We start from the raw sequence: 22,461 nt of genomic DNA, 5'->3' as shown, positions 1-22,461 counted from the left end.
CCAGATTTTGACCACTTCAGTAGGTTTGTCGTGGTTTCTCATTGCCGTTTTAATTTGCGTTTCCCCGATGACATTAAATATGGAGCATCATTTCATATGCTAATTTGCCATCTGTGTATCTTCTTTGGTGAAGTGTCTGTTAAGGTCTTTGGCCCATCTTTTAATCAGATTGTTTGTTTTCTTATTTGAGTTTTAAGAGTTCTTTGTATATTTTGCATAACAGTCTATTATCAGATGTGTCTTTGCAATATTTTCTCTCAGTCTGTGGCTTATCTTCTCATTCTCTTGACATTGTCCTTCACATAGCAGACATAATTTTAATGAAATTTTGCATATCGATTATTTTATGAGTCATGCCTTTGGAGTTGTATCTAAAAAGTCATTGCCACACTCAAGGTCATCTGTGTTTCCTCTATGTTATCTTGTAGGAGTTTTATAGTTTTTATAGTTTCACATTTTACATTTAGATCTGTGATCCATTTTGAGTTAATTTTTGTAAAAAGTGTAAGTTCTGTGGTTTGATTTCATTCGTCAGAGTTTTATAGTTTTCCTTATATAGATCTTATACATATCTTGATAGATTTATATTTCACTATTTCATTTTTGGAGGTGTTAATGTAACTGATATTGTGTATTTAATTTCAAATTCCACTTGTTCACTGCTGGAATGTAGGAAAGTGATTGACTTTTGTTGTATCCTGCAACCTTGCTAAATTACCTATTAGTTCCAGAAATTTTTTTGTTGCTGTTCTTTCAGATTTTTCACATAGACGACCATGACATTTATGAACAAAAGCAGTTTTGTTTCTTTATTCTCAATCTTTATAACTTTTATTTCCTTTTCTTGTCCTATTGCATTAGCTAGACCTTGCAGTACAATGTTGAAAATGAATGGTGAGAGGAGACATCTTTATCTTATACCTGATCTTAGTGGGAAAGCTTTGAGTTTGTCACTGTTAAGTATATTAGCTGTGGGTTTTTTGTAGATAATCTTTATCAAGTTGATGAAGTCCCTCTATTCCTAGTTTACTGGGAGTTTGTATTATGACTGGCTATTGGGGTTCATCAAATGCTTTTTCTGCATCTATTGATATGTGCATGTGATTTTTCTTTTTTAGCATGTTGATGTGATAGTTTACATTAATTGGTTTTCAAATGTTGAACCAGACTTGCACACTTGGGATAAATCCTAGTTGGTTGTGATGTATAATTCTTTTTATATATTGTTGGATTCAATTTGCTAATATTTTGTTGAAGGTTTTTGCACCTATGTTTATGAAAGATATTGATCTGTATTTGTCTTTTCTTGTAAATCTTTTTCTGGTTTTGGTATCAGGGTAGTGCTGGCCTCATAGAATGAGTTAGGAAGTAGTCCCTCTGCTTCTATCCTCTGCAAGAGATTTTAGGAAATTGACATAATTTCGTTCTTACGTGTTTGGTAGAATTCACCAGTAAGCCCATCTGGGCCTGCTGCTTTCTGGCTTGAAAAGTTATTAATTATGGAAGCAGTTTCTTTAATAGATGTAGGCCTATTCAGATAGTCTATTTCTTCTTGTGTGAGTTTTGGCAAATAATGTTTTTCAAGGAATTGTCCATTTCATCAAGGTTATCAAATCTGCGTGCATAGAGTTGTTCATAGTATTCCTTATAATGTCCACAGGATATGTAATAATATCCCTGCTATCATTTCTGATATTAGTAATTTGTAGCCTGTCTCTTTTTTTCTTATTTAGGCTGTCTAGAGACGTACCAATTTTATTGATCTTTTCAAAGAACTAGCTTTGGTTTTCATTGATTTCCCAGGATGTTTTTTATTTAGGAAATGTTACTCTCATCTTTTTATAGAGCATAATTCAACTGACCTCTATTTGCTGCATTCACCTTCTGAGGTAGAAGAGATGACAAGAAAGTATGGGAGATTTGCACATCACATCTGACTCTTTCTCAGGTTTATAAAGAGTCTACATTGTTTTCTTGATCTACAATACATTTACTTCAAGTAGCACAAGCAGATGTTCTTCAACTTTGCACAATATTAGTAAAATTTATGCCTCTACACAAATCTTGTAGGGGCATGGAGTTTATTGTCTTGAAAAATACTATTATAAAGCTGGCTTAGTTGATTTCTTTCTGCAACAGTTACTATTATGGACTGAATCTTTCCCTCCAAAATTTAGCACTGGAAGCCTAATACCCCACGTGATGGTATTTGGAGGTAAGTCCTTTGGCAGTTGATTAGGTCATTCAGGTGGAGCCCTCATGAATGGGTTTATAAGAGACCTCCAAGAGCTCTCTTGTTCCCGTTAGCTCATGTGAGGACATATGGTCATCTAATAATCAGGTAGTTGGCTCTCACCAGACACGAAATCTGCCAGCACCTTGATCTTGGACTTCCCAGCCTCCAGAACTATGAGAAATAAATGTTTGTTGTTTAAGCCATCCAATCTGTGGTATTTTTGTTATAGCACCCTGAATGGACTAAGACAGGTACCAGGAAGGTTTTTAAGAAACTCCTATTCATAAATTTCTAACTAGCCTAAAAAGAAAAATTTCTAATTGCTCTGATTCTGCTTCCCTGTATATGATTTATTTTGCTATCTTTTTTTTTTTTGCAGCATATCCTTCAACGTCATAAATGTTCCATTTCAAAATAAAATATGTATCAAGCACTTAGTGTTTTCAATATACGTGGCAGACATTGCTAGTTATTCCTGTGAAGAAGACTGTGAAGTAAGTTACTACTGAGTTGAGAACATCATCTTTTAGATGAAGGAGATGAGGCTTGAGAGATTGTCCAAAGTCATATACTACATTAATGATGGAGATGGGATTAGAATTCTCAGTCTTCAGTGTCTCTGATTTCATAAAATCAGTTGACTCTGAGCTGAATATTACATTGAATGAAGAAAGAAGTTTCAAGGAAGGAGCATGCGGCTCTGGCCCCAAGAATGGCAATTTAGCAAGTTAGTGGATGTGATTTTTAAGAATACATTTGTCTTCATTCTGACATAGATTTCTTTATCCCTCCTCATAATTCCTTTTGTGATGATCTTACCAAGAAGAGATCTGATGTTAGATACCGTATGAGACGCAAATAGCATAATATGATAAGTATGCTCTCTCTTACAAGTAAAAACTGAGTGAAATAAGGAAGCTTTTGAAAAGGTGGTGCATTTAATGCAGATTCACTTTTCACTTCAGTTTTTGTTAGTGAAAAATACCCTTTCCCCAAAGAAATTACATAGTCATCCATCTAGAGTATTTTATGGAGTGCATATCAAATCATCATTGCTAGTATATTTTTGGCTATATACAGAACTCGTTAAAAGAAGATCAATTTACTACATTAATTTCTTTCTGTTTGGGGCAGATGTATAAAGTACAGTATCAATGAAAATAGAATACTACTAGCATCTGTACTATTTTTGCTCAGTATTTTGTTTATTTTCGTTTATTCATTTTAGTAATGTGCTCTAAATTAATTAGCTGCAATAGAAACTGAATAATTCAAAGAGACACTTTAGGGAAATTGCATTTTTTTCCAATTGGCTACATCATAACTTTGTTATAATGAATAATAGTGAGGCAGCTGTTTGAGTTGATTTATTGTTCTTACATAAAACATTCATATTATAATTTTTAGCAGAAATGAGGCTATTTATAGTAATTACCTTATTCAAAGACATCATTGCAGAGATGCAAGGGAATTCACAGTAGTATTCATTACTCTGAACCTTAAAAGATAACATGTACTACAGGATAAAGAGGAAGTTAGAATCAAAGCTATACTATTCAATCCAGGTTCTTGGAACTGTTATAAATATGTTGAATCCAAGAACATTTTTAATATTCTTGTTTTTACTGTGATTTTTGACTCAAAGCATTTTTTGAAAAATGTTAATTTTCTTATTGTACTTCCATTTAGTCTTTTGTTTTCAATTTTGCTCATTAACAAAATCAGTTGGAAATGATTCCTTGGTGCGCTGGTTTTTATCTGTTTGCTCTCCTGCTCACCCCACGCCATTCCCCCATCCCAGCCATATACTCGCTAGATCTATCTTCTCTTCTGGTCTCTGCGTTGCTCTCTGCCCTGAAATTCTGACTTCTATAGCTTGCATCACTTGATTCTTTAGCCCTTGGCTTCTAGTTGTATTTGGCCAAGGAGACACAACATGAAATGGAAAGGTGAGAGAGAGGGATTAAGATAGTCTCCATTCCTCTTCCCCCCATCCCCCCATTTCCCTCTGTGCCTTGGCTCTGGCAATGTCTGTACTCTAAAGCCACATCTCCTAGTGGCTTGGCCCCTGTTCTGTGGAGTCAGCTCTCACTGAGTGTTGATTATATAATTTCCTTCCCTTTGGCACTAGGGACAGTAATGGCTTCCCATTCTTGCTAATGTCAGGACACTTCCCCATCTCTTATTGGTTTTGTTATCTCTGTAAATAGTCCTTTCATTAAACTTCAGGTAAAACCTTTTGAATGGGCCATCTATTTTCCCTGGGACACTGAATGATATAATTGGTTTATATAAAAATGAATGTATCTTCTATAAGGAGAAAAAAGGGAAAAACCTTTTTACTATATCAGCGTCTTTCCGAATGCTTTTCACATTTTGTGTTCTTCATCTTCCTCAACTCAAATGTCAATCTATAGCACGGAAGAGGAGAAACTGGAGAAATAAACACCCCCACAACACTCTCCTGCCTTCTGATCTTTGGCTGGTGACTGCCATTGATTGAATCCCAGCAACTAGAGTTTAAGGGAGTTCATTGATGCAGGCTAGGACATAGATCAGGGAGAAGGGCGGATCACGGAGCTGAAGGGACAAAGGAAGCACATCCAGTACAGTCCACCTCTTTTTCCCCTCAATATCTACTTGTGGCCTTTGTCCACATTAAAAACATACTTGTCCCTAACATAGGGGACACACAAATCCATCAGCTACTTTATTATCATTGACTGATGATAGTTTAGCTATACTTGTAGTGAAGATCGAAACTGTTTGCCAGCGCTGTTCTACATATAAGCTAGTGGGAAATGAGAGGAAAGAGATTAAAAATAAAATTAAAAAGTTAGTGTAAAACATAGGTGCTTCAATCAACAAGCTTTTTGGATGTGAACACCACTCCTTGGGTACTTAAACCCAATTCATTACCTTTCAAATTTCAGGTGAGCACACCTGGAATTTGGAGGTTCAAATTTCTTACCCTTTCCCTTGTCTGCCCAAACGTCTTAGGGTCCTATTCTTTTTCCACAAGTACCCTTACCTTAGCATAAAATATGTGGCTGTTTTTTTAATTTAATTGGCTTTAAGAACCATGCAATTACATTCAGTCCTTGGGCTTGATTCTCATTCATATCTGCCCTGTGGCTAAAGGACATAAGGGACTGCTTTAAGTTTCCATAGAAGCTTTCAGATTTTTCATTCATGTTCTGAAGCGGACCTTCAATTTTTTTCTTTTCTCTTGCTTACAATCTTTGTAATAACCATTGTTGCCATAGTGACTAAGTGCCACCGCCACTTGATCTCCCAATGCCTTCATTGCATCTGTACTTCATCTTATGCCACCACCAGTGATTATTTGACTGATCATGATGTCACAGCATGCCAGAGATTATCAGTGTCCCATTTCCTGAAGCAAAGAAGCTATCTGTGAGCTCCTCAAATACGCTAGCTACCCAATCCCAGAAACCTATTTTAAGGGTGTTTCCCGGGGCTACTTCTTGTGCCAATTACTGAATCACTCAGGATCCTGACAGGAAACAGAAGGTACACTCAGATGGACCAATTAAGGAGAGTTTAATAAAGGACTATTTACAGAAGTGTGTATAGGGATAAGAGAAATCAAAACCCAAAAAGTGATGGTAAAGCGCCCCAGGGCTAGCAAACACTGGGAGCTTTTACCACGCCTAGGCACGATCTTTATTCTTCTTCCATCCTCTGATCCTCTGGTTCCTCTCACTGGATGAATAAACTCAACCAGGATAACCCTGTGCAGAGGTCAAGAGACAGACTTGATGCATCTCATAAAGAAGAACCTCCTTTGGACATAGAGAGAGAAGGAGAAGGAAATGGGGTAGATCTAGGGGCAAAAATAGGAAAAGTCCAGCAGAATGTCCAAATTGGGAGTCTCCTCTGAGCTTCAATATGTATATAAAGTTCTCATTTGACATCTTCAATTAGATGTCTTAAAGACATCTCAGACCCAGTATATAGAAACATACATCCATTGTCGCCTATCTAAATCCATTCTGCTTGCTGCTGAAAAGAAAATCTGCCTACCACCACCCTCTCTCTTGCCTTCCAATCTACTTCCAATTTTGTTGGATTTTAACTTAAATATTTCATGTATCTCTTTTTTTCTATCACTATTACAAAACTGTCATGATTGTAATATTTCTAACTATTGTTACTTCTTTTGTCAAGGGTAGAAATACACTTATAATTATTTAAAAAAATTATTTAGACTTCTTATTTTGAAGTATGACATAGATCCACGAAAGTGCATAAATCCTAAATGTACAGCTCAATGAATGATAACAAAATGAACACTCATGAACCACCACTTGGTCAAGAAATAGGACATTGTTAATAGACCAGCAGTTCCCCTTGAGTCCTTTCCAACCACTCCCTTCTCCTTTGTCCCCTAAGGAAGACCCATTATCTTGACCACTAACACTATATAATAGTTTGTTTTTCTCAGGCAGACTTCTTTTTTAACAGCTTTGTTGAGATATAGTTCACTTATTTAGAATATTTTCATCACCACAAAAAGAAACTCTATATGCATTAGCAGTCACTCCCCATTTTCCCCAGACTCCCCACCCCAGTGTCCTAGGCAACCAGTAATCTACTTTCTGTCTGTATAGATTTACCTATTCTGGATATTTCATAAAATAGAATCATACAGCACGTGGTCTTCTGTGGCTGGCTTCTTTTGCTAAGTATTATGTTTTCAAGGTTCATCCACACTGTAGCATGTATTAGTACTTCACTCTTTCTTATTGCCTAAGATTATTGCCTTGTATGGATATACCACATTATATTTATTCACTTATCAGTTGATGGACATTTGGTTATTTCTACTTTTTGTCTATTATGAATAATGCTGCCATGAATATTTGTGTATAAGTATTTTTTAGGGGGGAACAATTATTATTTAACTTAGGTCATACCAAAGAATGCTTTATTTTTATTTTTTTTTGTGAGGAAGATCAGCCCTGAGCTAACATCCGTGCTAATCCTCCTCTTTTTGCTGAGGAAGACCGGCTCTGAGCTAACATCTATTGCCAATCCTCCTCCTTTTATTTCCCCAAATCCGCGGTAGATAGTTGTATGTCATAGTTGCACATCTTTCTAGTTGCTGTATGTGGGACACGGCCTCAGCATGGCCGGAGAAGCGGTGCGTCCGTGCACGCCCGGGATCCGAACCCCGGCCACCAGCAGTGGAGCGCAAGCACTCAACTGCTAAGCCACGGGGCCAGCCCAAGAATGGTTTAATAGAGAATGGTAGGGAAAATAATGGCCCTGCAAAGATATCTACACCTTAATCCCCAGACTCTACCAATATGTTACCTTACATAGCAAAAAGACTTTACAGACGTGACCAAGGTTACGGACTTTGAGGTGGGCAGATTATTCTAGATTATCTGGGTGGGTCTAATCTAATCTAATCTCTCAATTTTCATTATTTGCTTCTCTAGATCTACCCTAATCCCTACTTCTCCTTCTTTATGTTCAAAGGAGGCTGTTCTTTATGAGATGCATCAACTGTGTTCCTGTCAAGGAACAGTGTTCCTGTCATCAACAGCCCCGGGTTGTTGTTCTGATTAGGTTTGAGGGATCGTAATTGACCAGTGGTACCAGAGGGTGAGAGGAGAGTAAAGTTGGGTTATTTATTCCTCTGGCTCCTTTCCTTCCTGGCTATGGGTTTGCAGTTGTGCTGTTCTTCTATTGCCTTCTCCTAGAGCCCCTTTTGAAAAGACTAATAGACTGAACTATTTCAGCACCATTGTGGAAAATCAATTGAGCATAAATCATAAGGGTTTATTTCTGGGCTTTCAATCCAGTTTCGTTTATCTATATGTTTATCCTATGCCAGTACCACAATGTATTAATTACTGTAGCCTTGTAGTAAGATTTGAAATCAGAAAGTGTGAGTCCTCCAACTTTGTTCTTCTTTTCCAAGATCGTTTTGGCTATTCTGGGCCCTTTGAATTTTTGTATGAATTTCAGGATTAGCTTGTCATTTTCTGCAAAGAAGCCAGATGGGATTTTGATAAGGATTGCTTTGAATTTGTAGATCAATTTTGGGAGTATTGCCATCTTAACAATATTAAGTCTTCTGATCTCTGATTATGGGATGTCTTTCATTTGAGTCACCTTTAATTTCCTTCAATAATGTTTTCTAGTTTTCAAGGTACAAGTCTTGCACTTTTGTTAAATTTATTCCTATTTTATTACTATTGATTCTATTACAGATGAAATTGTTTTCTTAATTTCATTTTTTCATTATTCATTGCTAATGTATAGAAACAATTAATTTTTGTATATTGATCTTGTATTCTGCAACCTGGCTGTACAGTCACGTATCACTTAACGACCGGGATACGCTCTGAGAAATGCATTGTTAGGCAATTTTGTCACAGTGTGAACATCATAGAATGTACTTACACAAACCTAGGTGGTGTAGCCTACTACACCTAGGCTATATGGCACTAATCTTATGGGACCACTGCCATATGTGCGGTCTGTCATTGACCAAAACGTTGCTATGTGGCACATGACTATACTCATTTATTAGTTCTAATAGCTCTTTTTGTGGATTCCTTAGGATTTTTTTATATACAAGTACTTGTCATCTGCAAGTAGAGATAGTTTTACCTCTTCCTTTCTAATATGGCTTCCTTTTAATTTTAACTTTTGCTTAATTGTCTTGGCTAGAATCTCCAAAACAATGTTGAAAGGAAGTGGCGAGAGGGGACATCCTTAACTTGTTTCTGATCTTAAGAAAAAAGCATTCAGTTCTTTCCAATTAATTATGCTGTTAACTGTGAGTTTTTGTAGCTTTTTATCAGGTCAAGGAGTTCTCTTCTACTACTGGTTTGTTGCGCAGTTTTATCATGAAAAGTCTTTTATCAAGTGCTTTTTCCTGCATTTATTGAGAGGATCATGTGGTTTTTATTCTTTGTTTTATGAATCAGGTGTATTAATTTGATTGTTTTTTGCAACTTTGCGTTCCCGGGGTACATCCTATGTACTCATGCTGCATAACCCTTTTTATATATTTCCAGATTTGGTTTGCTAACATATTTTGAGGATTTTTTGTCTATGTACGTCAGGGAATTGGTTGCTAGTTTTCTTTTCTTATGATACCATTGCCGATTTTGGTATCAGGGTATACTGCCATCATACATTAAATTGGGAAGTGTTCCTGCTTCTGTTTTTTGGGAGGAGTTTGTGATGAATTAGTGTTAATTCCTCTTTAAATACTTCATAGAATTCACCAGTGAAACCACTCAAGCCTGGGATTTTTCTTTGTTGAAAGTTTTAAAATTACTAATTCAATGCTTGCTGTAAGTCTATTCAGATTATCTTTTTCTTCTTGAGTCAGTTTTTGTTAGTGTCTTTCTAGGAATTTTCCATTTAGTCTAAGTTATTTAATTTGTTGACACATCCTTTTACTCTTAACCTATTAGTGTCTTTTCATGTAAAGTAGGTTTCTTGTGAATAATATGTAGTATATAGTTGGGTCTTGATCTGAAGTATTTTGCCTTTTAATTGGGGTGTTCAGATCATTTATATTTAATGTGATGACTGGTATGTTCGGGATAAATTTATCATCTTTCCATTTGTTTTCCATTTGTCTTATTTATTTTTTATGCTACCTTTTTTCTGTCTTCTTTTGTATTAATTACATGTTCTGTTCAGTTTTATCTTATTTATGGTTTTGCTAGCTGTAAATTTATATTTCTTTAGTGTTTGCACTAGGATTTTTGGCATATATCTTCAGCTTATAGTTTATTAACAGCACACTATAATTCATAGTTTACCTCTAAGTGATATTATACAATTTCACACAGAGTATAAGAATCTTACACTGGTGTACTTCCGTTTCTCTTCTCCTGGGGTTTGTGCTACTATTGTCATACATTTTACTTCTGCATTGATATTCACTTTGCACTGACATTCACTTTGCTGTAAACAGCCAAATCCCTTTAAAATGTCTTTAAATCATAAAAAAAACCTCTTTCACATACAGCCACATAGTTACCATTTCTGAGTCTCTCTGGTCCTTCGTATACATCCATATTTCAATCTGAAATCGTTTTCTTTCTGCCTGAAAGATTTTCTTTCACATTTCATATAGTGCAGGCCTACTGGTTATAAATTCTTTCAGCTTTTGTATGTCTGAGAAATTCTTTATTTTTCTTTTGTTTTTGAGAGATGTTTTTGCTAGGCATAGACTTCTAGGTTAAAAAATATTTTAATTTCAGTATTTTAAAAGTTTTGCTCCATCATCTGGTTTGCTCTATTTCTGGTGAGAGGTCTTGTCATTCTTATCCTTGTTCTTCTCTAAGTAACGTGTTGTTCCTTCACAAGCTAATTTTAAGTTTCTCTCTCTATCACTGCCTTTTAAGCTACTTAATTATGATGTAATGATGTAGTTTATTTTATGTTATTCATACTCGGATTCCATTGGGTTTCGTAGATCTAAGGGGTCATATTTTTCATTAAATTTAGAAACTTTAATTTTTTTTGCCTCTCCCTTCTTTATTCCACTCCAGGAACTTTAATTAAATGTATATTAGGCTGCTTCAAGTTGTCTACAGCTTAGTGACCCTTTATTCCTTTTTTCAATGTTTTTCTTTCTACATTTTATTTTGGACAGTTTCTATTACTTTGGCCTTAAAATCACTCATCATTTCTTCTACAAAGTCTAATCTACTGTTAATCTCATCCAGGGTATTTTTTTAATGTCTTAAACATTATAGTTTTTATTTCTAGATCATTCATGTTTCCACTTAACATGCTTAATTTTCTTCTGGCTTCTTGAATATATAGAATACGGTTATAATAACTGTTTTAATGCCCTTGTTTACTAATTCAATCATTTGTATCATTTGGTGGTCAGTTTTGAGTGACTAATTTTTCTCCTTATCGTGGGTTGTATTTTCCTGCTTCTTTATACGTCCATTAATTTTGTATTAAATGGAAGATATCATGACATTTATCCTTTTGGGTACTGGATATTTTTATATTGTTTTAATATTCTTGGCCTTTTTTTTTTCTGTAATGCACTGAAGTTATTTGGAAACAATTTGATCCTTTCAGATCTTGCTTTTAAGCTTTGTTTTGTAGGACAAGAGCAATATTTATTGTGGGGTTAATTTTACCCTACTGCCGAGGCCCCACTGCTATTTTGTGCAGCACTCACTGTCCCATGAATTATGAGATTTTCCAGTCTTTCTGGTGGGAACTGGAACTAGTCTCTGCCCTGCGTGCACTTCAGGTATTGCCCCCTCTGATTCTTTAGGGCTGTTCTTTTCCTGGCCTCATATACATTTGTCAATCAGTACTTAGCTGAAGGCTGAGGGGTGACCCTCTGCAGATCTCTGGAACCCTCTGCATGTGCAAGTATTTTCTCTTCCTTACTATGCCCTGAAAACTAGCTGTCTTGGCATAATGCTTAATCCCTTCAACTCAGGGGGACTACCAGGCTCCACTGGTTTCTTCCTGACTGTGCTGTGGTCTAGAAGCTTTCTCTGAGTAGTAAGCTGGGGCAATAGTAAGGCACAATTCAATTTTTATTTTCTCTTAAGGACTACTACCTGATTTCCCATGCATTTAAAACTGATGATTCACATAAATTTTTCCCCAAGTTTTTTAGTTGTTTTAGGTAGGAGAGTAGATCTGGTCTCCGTTACTCCATCTTTGCTGGATGTGGAATCCCAATACCACATTGTTTTAATTTTTGCACCAATGCTGTCTTTTCTAAATTTAATGCAACTTTAAGTCATCAAATCTGGTAGCACAAGTCTTTTGACTATATTCTTCTTTTTCCATACAGTTTTTGGCTATTTGAATTCCTTGCATATCCAGGTAATTGTTAGAGTTGTCTTATCAATTTCTACCAAAAAAAAAGCCTTGACAGGAATTATATGAATTTATAGATCAATTTGCAGAGAATTTCCATCTTAACAACAATAAATTTTCCTAAATATGAAGTTGGTGTATCTGTTCACTTACTTAACGTCCGTTAAATTTATCTCAGCAATGTTTTGTAGTTTTCATTGTAGAGATTTTGGTTGACTTTGATTAATTTTTAGCAAGGCATATTGTGGTTTTGATGCTATTGTAAATAGTATTTTATATTTCATTTTTCATTTGTCTGTTGTTAGTATAAAAAACCAGTTTTTTTTTTTTTTTTTTTTGAGGAAGATCAGCCCTGAGCTAACGTCCATGCTAATCCTCCTCTTTGTGCTGAGGAAGACCGGCTCTGAGCTAACATCTACTGCCAATCCTCCTCATTTTTTTCCCCAAAGCCCCAGTAGATAGTTGTATGTCATAGTTGCACATCCTTCTAGTTGCTGTATGTGGGACGCGGCCTCAGCATGGCCGGAGAAGCAGTGCATCGGTGCACGCCCGGGATCCGAACCTGGGCTGCCAGTAGCGGAGCGCGTGCACTTAACCGGTAAGCCACCGGGCCGGCCCCAGTTGATTTTTTATTTCATCTTTGCATACTGTAAACTTGATAAATTCATATACAAGTTCTAATAGATTTTTTAAAATGCTTTGCATTTTCTCTATACACATTCATGTCATCTGTAAAGTATGTCTTCATTTCCATTTTTTTTAATCTATTGTGTTAATTTCTTTATGAACTTCCAGTACTGTGTATATTAGAAGGGATGAATATGTGTATTTTCTATATTCCTGATCTTTGGAAGAAAATATTCAGTATTTCACCATTAACTATGACATTAGCTATAGGCACTTAATAGATATACTTTATAAGACAGGTAAATTCCCTTCTATTCTTAGTTTGTTGAGAGGGTTTTTTTTTTAAATTAATCCTAAATTGACGTTTAATTTTGTCAAATAATTTTTCTGTGTATATTGAGATCATATGGTTTTCAAAATTAATAAGATTTGCTTTATGAATTAGCATTTAGTTCATCTTGGTGAATGTTCCATGTGTACTTGATAACAATAAACGTAACCCAAATTTGGGTGTAGTGTTTTATAAACACTTCATATTCAAATCTTTTGAATACTTGCTGATTTTTCTTTTTTGTCTACTACTATCAATTCCTGAGAAATGATTATCCAGATCTCTATATATGATGGTGATTTGTATATTTCTTTCTTTAGCTATGTCAATTTTCACTTTATGTATTTTTAAGCTCTGTAATTAGGGGAATACTCATTTAGAAATGTAACACTGTTTTGGGGATTTATATTTTTATTATTGTAAAATGCACTTCTTTATCTCTAGTGATATTATCTGTACTTTAATATTAATATACCAAATGAGCTTTCTTATGATAAGGCTGTGCATGGTATATCTGTTTCCATTCTTTTACTTTCACCCTATCAAAGTCTTATATTTAAAGAGCATCTTTTATAAACATCATGAAATTGCTTGGTTTTGTTCTTTTTTATATTGTCATGTAAGATTGCTATCTCTGCCTTTCAATTAATATATGTTGTCCATTTATAATAGATGTAAATTTTGATATGATTAGGTTTAATTTTACCATCTTGCTATTTATTTTCTATTTGTCCCATGTGTTCTTTGTACTTTTATTTATTTATTTTTTCCTGTCTTCATTGGATGGCTTAAAAATTTTTTAGATAAACTTTTAATTTTAAAACAATTTTAAATTTACAGAAAAATTGTCAAGATAGTACAGAGTTCTCATATACCTCAACTTAGTTTCCCCTATTATTAGCATCTTGGATTAGTATGGTACATTTGTTAGAATTAATAAACCAATATTGATAGATCATTGTTAACTAAAGCACATACTTTTTATTCAGAATAAAAATTTAGACTTAATTTTTACCCAATATCTGTTGCTGTTCCAGGATTCCATCCAGGAAAGTATATTACATATGGTAGTCATATCTCTCTAGGTTCCTCTTGGCTATGACATTTTCTTAGACTCTCCTTGTTTTTGATGACTTTGACAGTTTTGAGGAATATTGACCATTTTATAGAATGCCCCTCAATTGGTATGTGTCTGATTTTTTTTCACGATTAGACTGGGGTTATGGGTTTAGTGAGGAATACCAGAGAGGTAAAGTACCATTTTCATCACATCATATTAAGAGGACATTCTATCAGCATGACATCACTATTGATGTTAACCTTGGTCACTTGGCTGAGGTAGTGTTTATCAGGTTACTCCACTATAAAGTTAATTCTTTTTTTCCACTTTTTCATACTGTATTCTTTGGAAGGAAGTCCCTCTGTGCAATATATACTTTAGGAGTGGGGAGTTATGCACCACCTCCTTGAAGGGGCAGTATCTGTATAAATTATTTGGAATTCTTCTGCACAAAAGTTTTGTCTATTCTTTCCCATTTATAACTTAATAATTTATTTATATCAGTATAGACCCACGGACATTTATTTTATACTTTAGGTAATAAACCTATACCACTTTATTTATTGTATTGCTTAAATTGTTCCAGCTTTGGCCATTGGGAGTTCTTTTGGTTGACTCCTGTGTTCCTTTGATATACCCCTAATCATCATGTCTCTCTTTTTGGAGTGTGTAGTGCTTCCTTACTTCCTGACACTATAAGATGTTTCAGGATCCTTGGGTATAGTCCACGACCCAGTGTTCGAGTCAGCCATTTCTCCAAGGAATCTTAGTTCCTTTTATTGAAGAACGGTATTATAAATCAAGATCTGGGCACAAAGCATGCTCATTTCTACTGGAGTGTTGATACTTCTAGGCCCTGTAAGGTGAGAGAGCAATGGAATATATGTGTGTGTACTAACACATGTATAACCTATGTCTATAAATATTTATATATGGAACAATCTACATCTATAGTAAGCTAAACATGAGTTTCTACTTATGTCTCTATCTCTAATACATTACGTATGAAATATTCTAGCCTCTTCTTTTTGCTTATCCATAAGCTCCCACTCCAATGGTGAGAGAAGTGGCTCTCACCATCTGCCATCAATTCACTTAATTGTTCAGTTTCAGTATGCATGTATAACAATATCAGAATTCTTAATTCATACCCTTGTGGGAAATAACTTTATACTAGAGTACAATGCTAATGTACAGTTTCTTTTTCCTTTAGTCTTACAGATTTCATTTATTTCCAAAGTTAGTTAGGTCAGCACCTTTTCTTCCCACCCTCTTCAGTAAGGTTATTTCACATATTTGTAGTATAATTAGGTACTTTTGTTACATTTTACATTCTATCCTGGGAACCCCCAACCTTCTAAGTGACGTTTTCTTAAATTTGCATATACTTTTTTGTGCGGCAAAATTCTAAAATTCTAAAAATGGGTTTTGACAGATGCATTTTGTCATGTATCCAACACTACAACTTCCTTTGGATTCTTTTAGTTTTCCACTTTATGTCCTTTATTAGCTTTTTAGCCATATTATTTTTATATATGAAATTTATACATATTTATATAAAATATGTATTTATTTTATTTTTAATAATAACTCTAGCAATCATAATATGCATCATTAACTTAACACCATTTATTTTGAATTAACATAATGGCAATTCACAGATAATGTGAGAAGTTTACTACAGTATAATTCCATTTACCCCTCCTTCTTTGTACTATTGCTGTCATTTATTTAATTTGTATATGTTGTAAACCAAAAAGCGTATTATTTTTTTTACTTTAAAAGTCAATTGTCTTTTTAAGATTTTACTAAAAGAAAAAAAATAGTTTTGACATTTCCCCACATATTAACCATCATTGGTTATCTGTATTCTTCACCCTAGATATCAGACCATCTGTTATCATTTACTTCAGCCTGAAAACCTACCTTTAGCTTTAATTGTAGTGTTGGTATATTGGAAATGAATTCACTCAACTAATTTTTATCTGAATATTTCTTTATGATGTCTTTTTTTTGAAGCACAATTCCACTGGATGTAGAATTCTAAATTGATACTTTTCTTTCAACACTTTAAAAATGGTGTTCCACTGATATCTGGCTCCTCCCTTATACACATTGTGTCTTATTTATCTGCTGGCTGTCTTCAGAATTTTCTATTTATATTTGTTTTCAAAAGTTTGCCTATGCGGGGCCCGCCCCGTTGCTTAGTGGTTAAGTGCATGCCCTCTGCTACTGGCGGCCCGGGTTTGGATCCCCGGTGCGCACCGACACACCGCTTCTCCGGCCATGCTGAGGCCGCGTCCCACATACAGCAACTGGAAGGATGTGCAACTATGACATATAACTATCTACTGGGGCCTTGGGGAGAAAAAGGAGGAGGATTGGCAATAGATGTTAGCTCAGGGCCTGGCTTCCTCAGTAAAAAAAAAAAAAAAAAGTTTGACTATGCTATGCCTAGGTGTGAATTTCTTTGTTCTTATTTTCCTTGGTGTTTCCTGTGCTTTTTGGGTCTGTAAGTTGAAATTTTTCATCAAATTTTAAAAGTTTTGACCACTATTTCTTTAAATGTTTTTCTACCTAATTCTTTATATCCTCTCATTCTAGAACTCAAATTACACATACATTTACTAATTTAATATTTTCCAATGAACTCTGATGCCTTGTTCTTGTTTCGTTGTTTTGTTTTCAATCTTGTATTCCTTGTGTGCTTTCATTTAGATAATTACTATTGAGATATCTTTATGTTGACCAATTGTTTCTTCTGCTTTTATTCTACCTACTGTTAAAACAATCTAATCATTTTTATTTCTTATACTGTACTTTGCAGTTCAAAAATGTCAGTTTGATTCTCCATTGCCTATTTGATGTTTCTCCTAGAGTCACTCATATCTTCAGCCATTCTTTCCATCTTATAGTATAAATTATTTAATACTTTTATAATAGTTGTCTTAAAGTCCTTGATGACTAATTATGCCATCTAAACCATCTGTGATTTTGCTTCTATTGATTAATTTTGCTCTTCATTATGGGCCACATTTTCCTACTTCTTCACATCTCTTCACATGGCAGCATGACATGTGGTATGTCTAAAGAATAATGGATATTTAATTTTCATATCGCTATATCTTTCAGGGTATGCAATCCCATTCTTTCATCAGGCAGCTAAGGAAAGGGGCTGCTCTATCTGATTCCACCAAGACATGGACTGAATTTTTTTAAAGGACTTAATTTTTTTTAGATCAGTTTTAGGTTCACAGCAAAATTGAGAGGAAGGTACAGAGATATCCCACACACCCCCTACCCCCACATATGCACAGCCTCCCCTATTATTAATATCTCTCACCAGAGTGGTACATTTGTTTCAACCAATGAATCTACATTGACACATAATCATCACTCAAAATCCATAGTTTACGTTATGGTCCATCTTGGTGTTGTACATTTTATGGAGTTGGACCAAATGTATAATGACACGTATCTATCATTATAGTATCATACAGAGTATTTTCACTGCCCCCAAATATCCTCTGTGCTTCAACAATTCATTGCTTCCTCCACCCTCAAAGTTTTAATTAGATTGTGTTCACTACTGGTTTCAAATGGGATTGTGGAGACTGTACTTTGCCCTTTAGCCTAACTCACAACTTTTAGGGCAGCAGCCTCAGTGGGGCTAATCCATTGACCTTTTCAGGACTCAAGCTAGGAGTAGTTTGGGTTCTAGCCTAGTTGGTTTTGGTTCACTCTTGTACTATACTTCAGCAAGCCCTGGAATCTGAGTTCTGTGAGACTATGCAAACACTGCTTTCCAGGCCACATTCATTACTAGTTCTGCCATTTTCTATGTCATTCCCTCATCAAAATTTCTGGGGGAGGGAATTGTCAAGATGAAATATTTATTTTTGCATTTGGGGCTTTTCCAGATAACAATCTATCTTGCCACCCTGTGCCGTCATTTAAAACTCACCTTGACAGTGATTTCTCCTTGTCACTGCAAGGTCGTTCCATCGAAGGCAGGCCTCTCTTCTACACATCTGCACTCACACCAGAGACTTGTTACTAGGTGTGGAAGCATCTGCACTTCTTTGTCCACCTGTGGAGACTTCATCCCTCTTTGGTATTAACTTATTTTGGCTTCTTTGAATCAACTGCTCTTGAATAGCTTTATAGAAAAGTGTGTTTTATATTTTATTAGTTTTTTTCTTATTGTTAACATAGGCGCTGTGATCTTCCTCATCCTACTACATCTTAATCAGAAGTTAAACTCTCCACAATTGCTTATTTCCTGGGTTTCTCTAATAACCTACTAATGTGTTTTATCCCATCCATTCTTTTCCTTTCTTCCGCTAAACAACACATTTACAACAATACAACCAAAGCCATCTTTAAAATAATTGTATAAACCTGTTTATGTTTCCCTAGTGAGTAAAATGTTTTGTTTTGATGTGGGAATTATAAGACACTCCCTTTCTGGAATTCTTCAGGCAAATGCCACTTTGTAATGAGACAGTTTATCTCTTCAAGTAACTGAAGCCTGTAGACAACAGATTTAGCACTGGCTAATGAACTTGATTATTCTTGAATTCTTTGAAGGCTGGTGTGTTAGTCAACTTGGACTGCCATCAGAAAATATCACAGACTGGGTGGCTTAAACAACAGAACCTTATTTCTCACAGTTCTGGGAACTAGAAATCCGTGGTATAAGTGCTGGAAAATTTTCCTTCTAGTGAGGGCTGTCTTCCTGGCTTGTAGATGGCTCTCTTTTTGCTGCGTCCTCACATGACTTTTCTTCTGTGTGAGCACTGAGAGAGAGAGAGCTCTGGTGTCAGTTCCTCTTCTCATCAGGGCACCAGCCCTGTTGGATTAGGGCCTTGTCCTTATGCCCTCCTTTAACCTTAATTACCTCCCTAAAGGCCCTATCTCCAAATACAGTCACCTTGAGTGTTGGGCTTCAACATATGAATTTTCAGGGACAAAATTCAATCCCTAACAGTTGATTTGAATGTTATGTCCAAAATGCAAATATATATTTAGTTTTTATCTGTGTATTTTTAAATGACTTGGGCAGGAGAGGCGGAGTCAAGATGGCGGCATAGGCAGACTCTGAACTCACCTCCTCCCGTGGACACAGCCAATTTACAACTACTCGTGGAAAAATTACCCCTGAGACAGAACTGAAAACTGGATAAGAGGAGCTCCTGCAACAACGGACAATCCTAACTGAGGTGGAAGAGGCAGAGACTCCCTTCTGGAGAGGAAAAACGCCGCCTTCACAAGCCGCCAGCGTCACGGCCGCCGGGAGCAGCTCACAGGTACGCACCCTCCCTGGAGGCGCGGGGCCCTGAGCCGGGGAGCGCCCCCACTGTCGGCATTTTGTGGACCCAGCACAATCGAGACCAGCAGCATAATATCTGACTGCCTGCTACTAAAACACTGGGGAGCACCCCCAGAAAACCCGGTTCACAAAGAAACTAAAACTGGCTCTTAAAGGGCCCGCGCACAAACTCACCCGTTCCAGAAAGCATCCTAAAATCACCAGAAAGAAAGGTGTACAGTGCTTTGGTGACAAGAGACTCACCTAATAGGCCCTGAGTACATCTCGGTGAGGGGTGAGACCTCTCCAGGGACTGGCACATTGGCGGCGGCCATTGTTGTGGCGTGGCGTGAGCGTGCTGACACAGACGCCATTGGAGTTCTCCCTGAGGCCGGCTAGCCCAGGGTCTGCTCCACCCGCTAGAGCACCGATTTAATCCAGCTCAGCCAGGGCAGGCAGCCCACCCTAGAGACTGGCCCCACCCAACAACAAGCCCTCAGGCAACAGGTGGGCCTGCATAGATTGGTGACAGGATTCTCTGCAGCCTGGCAACTGAGCCGACTTGAGCGGGGCAGGGTGTGCACAAGGAGCGGGTGGAGAGTGTCGGGTGGTGGCTGAGTGTGTGGGGCTCCCGCTGTGGAGAGACTGGGTCCGCTTGGGGGTCGGGGCGCTCACACGGGGCAGGACTGTGTTGACTGTGTGTGTGGACCTGTGGGCAACAGGGCTTGTCAGCTGCAGAAGACTTGTGCTTCTCAAAGACCCACATAGGAGGTTTGCCCCACCTTCCAAAGCCTGAAACAATTGGGTGCTCCTGTGCCTGAGGCCAGCCCCACCCAGCTGAAATCCTCAGAGAGCTGACAAGAGACATAATAGGCTAGAGGCTTACAGCAATTGTAAGGCCCTGAGCCTAACAACCTGCCACACGGGGGGCCTACTCACTTAAAAGAAATACCGCAACACAAATGTGGTATTAGAACTTACAGCCAACTGTGCTGGGGCTCCCCACACCTGAGAAAGAGACTGAAGGGCCCACAACAACTACAAACAGCTGAGCATTACAACAGCTGGCCAGGAGCATAACTCAGCCTCCCTGGGTGCCTATAGGGAGAGCTAACAGGCCACAATAGAAGGACACACGTAGCCCACATAGGGGTCACCCCTGGAACATTGAGAACTGAGGGAAGCACACTGGAAGCCTCCTAAGGCAACACTTACATAAGGTCACCTATCCAAGAGCAGGAGACGTAGCTGACCTACCTAATACGTAGACACAAGCACAGGGAAAGAGGCAAAATGAGGAGGCAAAAGAATACATTCCAAGTAAGGGAACAGGACAAAACCCCAGAAAAGGAACTAAGTGAAACAGAAATGAGCAACCTACCCGACAGAGAGTTCAAACTAAGAGTGTTAAGGATGCTCACTGATCTGGGGAGAAGAATAGATGAACTCAGTGAGAATGTCAACAAAGAAATGGAAGACATAAAAAAGAACCAATCAGAAATGACGAATACAATACTGGAAATGAAAAATTCATTAGAGGGACTCAAAAGCAGAGTAGAGGATACAGAAGAACGGATCTGTGAGCTGGAAGAAAGACTAGAAGAAATTACCCAAGGTGAACAGGTAAAAGAGAAAAGAATTAAAAAGAGTGAGGGCAGTCTAAGGGACCTCTGGGACAACATCAAGCGCACTAACATCCGTGTTATAGGTGTCCCGGAAGGAGAAGAGTGAGACAAGGGGGCAGAGAATCTATTTCAAGAAATAATAGATGAAAACTTCCCTAACCTAAGGAAGGAGACAGACATCCAGGTACAGGAAGCACAGAGAGCCCCAAACAAGATAAACCCAAAGAGGCCCACACCAAGACACATCATAATCAAAATGTCCAGAATTAAAGATAAAGAGAGAATCCTAAAAGCCGCAAGAGAATGTCAAGTTACATACAAAGGAAACCCCATAAGGCTATCAGCTGACTTCTCAGCAGAAACCTTACAGGCTAGAAGAGAATGGCACGATATATTTAAAGTACTAAAAGAAAAGAACTTACAGCCAAGAATACTCTACCCAGCAAGGTTATCATTCAAAATGGAAGGAGAGATCAAAAATTTCCCAGATAAGCAAAAATTAAAGGAGTTTGTCACCAAGAAACCAGTGCTACAAGAAATGTTAAATGGACTGATTTAAGGGGAAAAGAGAAGAGCACAAATAGGAAAAATTATCTATTTCCATGATTAGAACGTAATGGATACAAATGCACAAAAAAGAGGTTAGATATGATATCAAAAACATAAAAGGAGGGAGGAGGGGAGTTAAAGAGTACAGCTTTCAGACAGAGGTCAAACTAAAGTGACCATCAATTCTGTATAGAAGAAGTAAGGAACAGAGAAGGACTACTACAACACTGAGGGAAAAAAAAAAATTTTAAAAATGGCAGTAAGTACATACTTATCAATAGCTACTTTAAATGTCAATGGACTAAATGCTCCAATTAAAAGGCATAGGGTGGCTGACTGGATAAAAAAACAAGACCCATATATATGCTGCATACAAGAGACACACTTCAGACCTAAAGACACTCACAAACTGAAAGTGAAGGGATGGAAAAAGATACTCCACGCAAATGGCAATGAAAAGAAAGCTGGGGTAGCAGTACTCATATCAGACAAAATAGACTTTAAAACAAAAACTGTAAAAAGAGACAAAGAAGGGCATTACATAATGATCAAGGGAACAATCCAACAAGAGGATATAACACTTGTAAATATCTACGCACCCAATGTAGGTGCACCTAAATATATAAAGCAATTATTAACAGACGTAAAAACAGAAATAGACAGTAACACAATAATAGTAGGGGACTTTAACACTCCACTTACACCAACGGACAGATCATCCAAACAGAAGATCAATAAGGAAACATTGGCCTTAAACAACACACTAGAACAGATGGACCTAGTAGATATATACAGAGCATTCCATCCAAAAACCGAAGAATACACGTTCTTTTCAAATGCACATGGAACATTCTCCAGGAT

General features: G+C 36.9%; 1 long non-coding RNA gene across 1 annotated transcript in view; it reads right to left on the bottom strand.

Annotated features, from left to right (window-relative positions):
- The window catches only part of LOC147916404 (uncharacterized), a 47,853-nt gene extending 28,000 nt beyond the window's left edge, over positions 1–19,853 (bottom strand). The window contains exon 1 of the long non-coding RNA XR_015552980.1: positions 19,691–19,853. This is a non-coding gene — a long non-coding RNA (uncharacterized LOC147916404). The remainder of the gene's footprint in view (positions 1–19,690) is intronic.
- Positions 19,854–22,461: the final 2,608 nt, after the last annotated feature.

Source organism: Ceratotherium simum, chromosome 8 (genome assembly GCF_057802395.1).
Source record: "Ceratotherium simum simum isolate JZ-2026a chromosome 8, ASM5780239v1, whole genome shotgun sequence".
NCBI classification, from domain to species: domain Eukaryota; kingdom Metazoa; phylum Chordata; class Mammalia; order Perissodactyla; family Rhinocerotidae; genus Ceratotherium; species Ceratotherium simum.
This window is presented reverse-complemented; position numbering and strand designations above follow the sequence as displayed.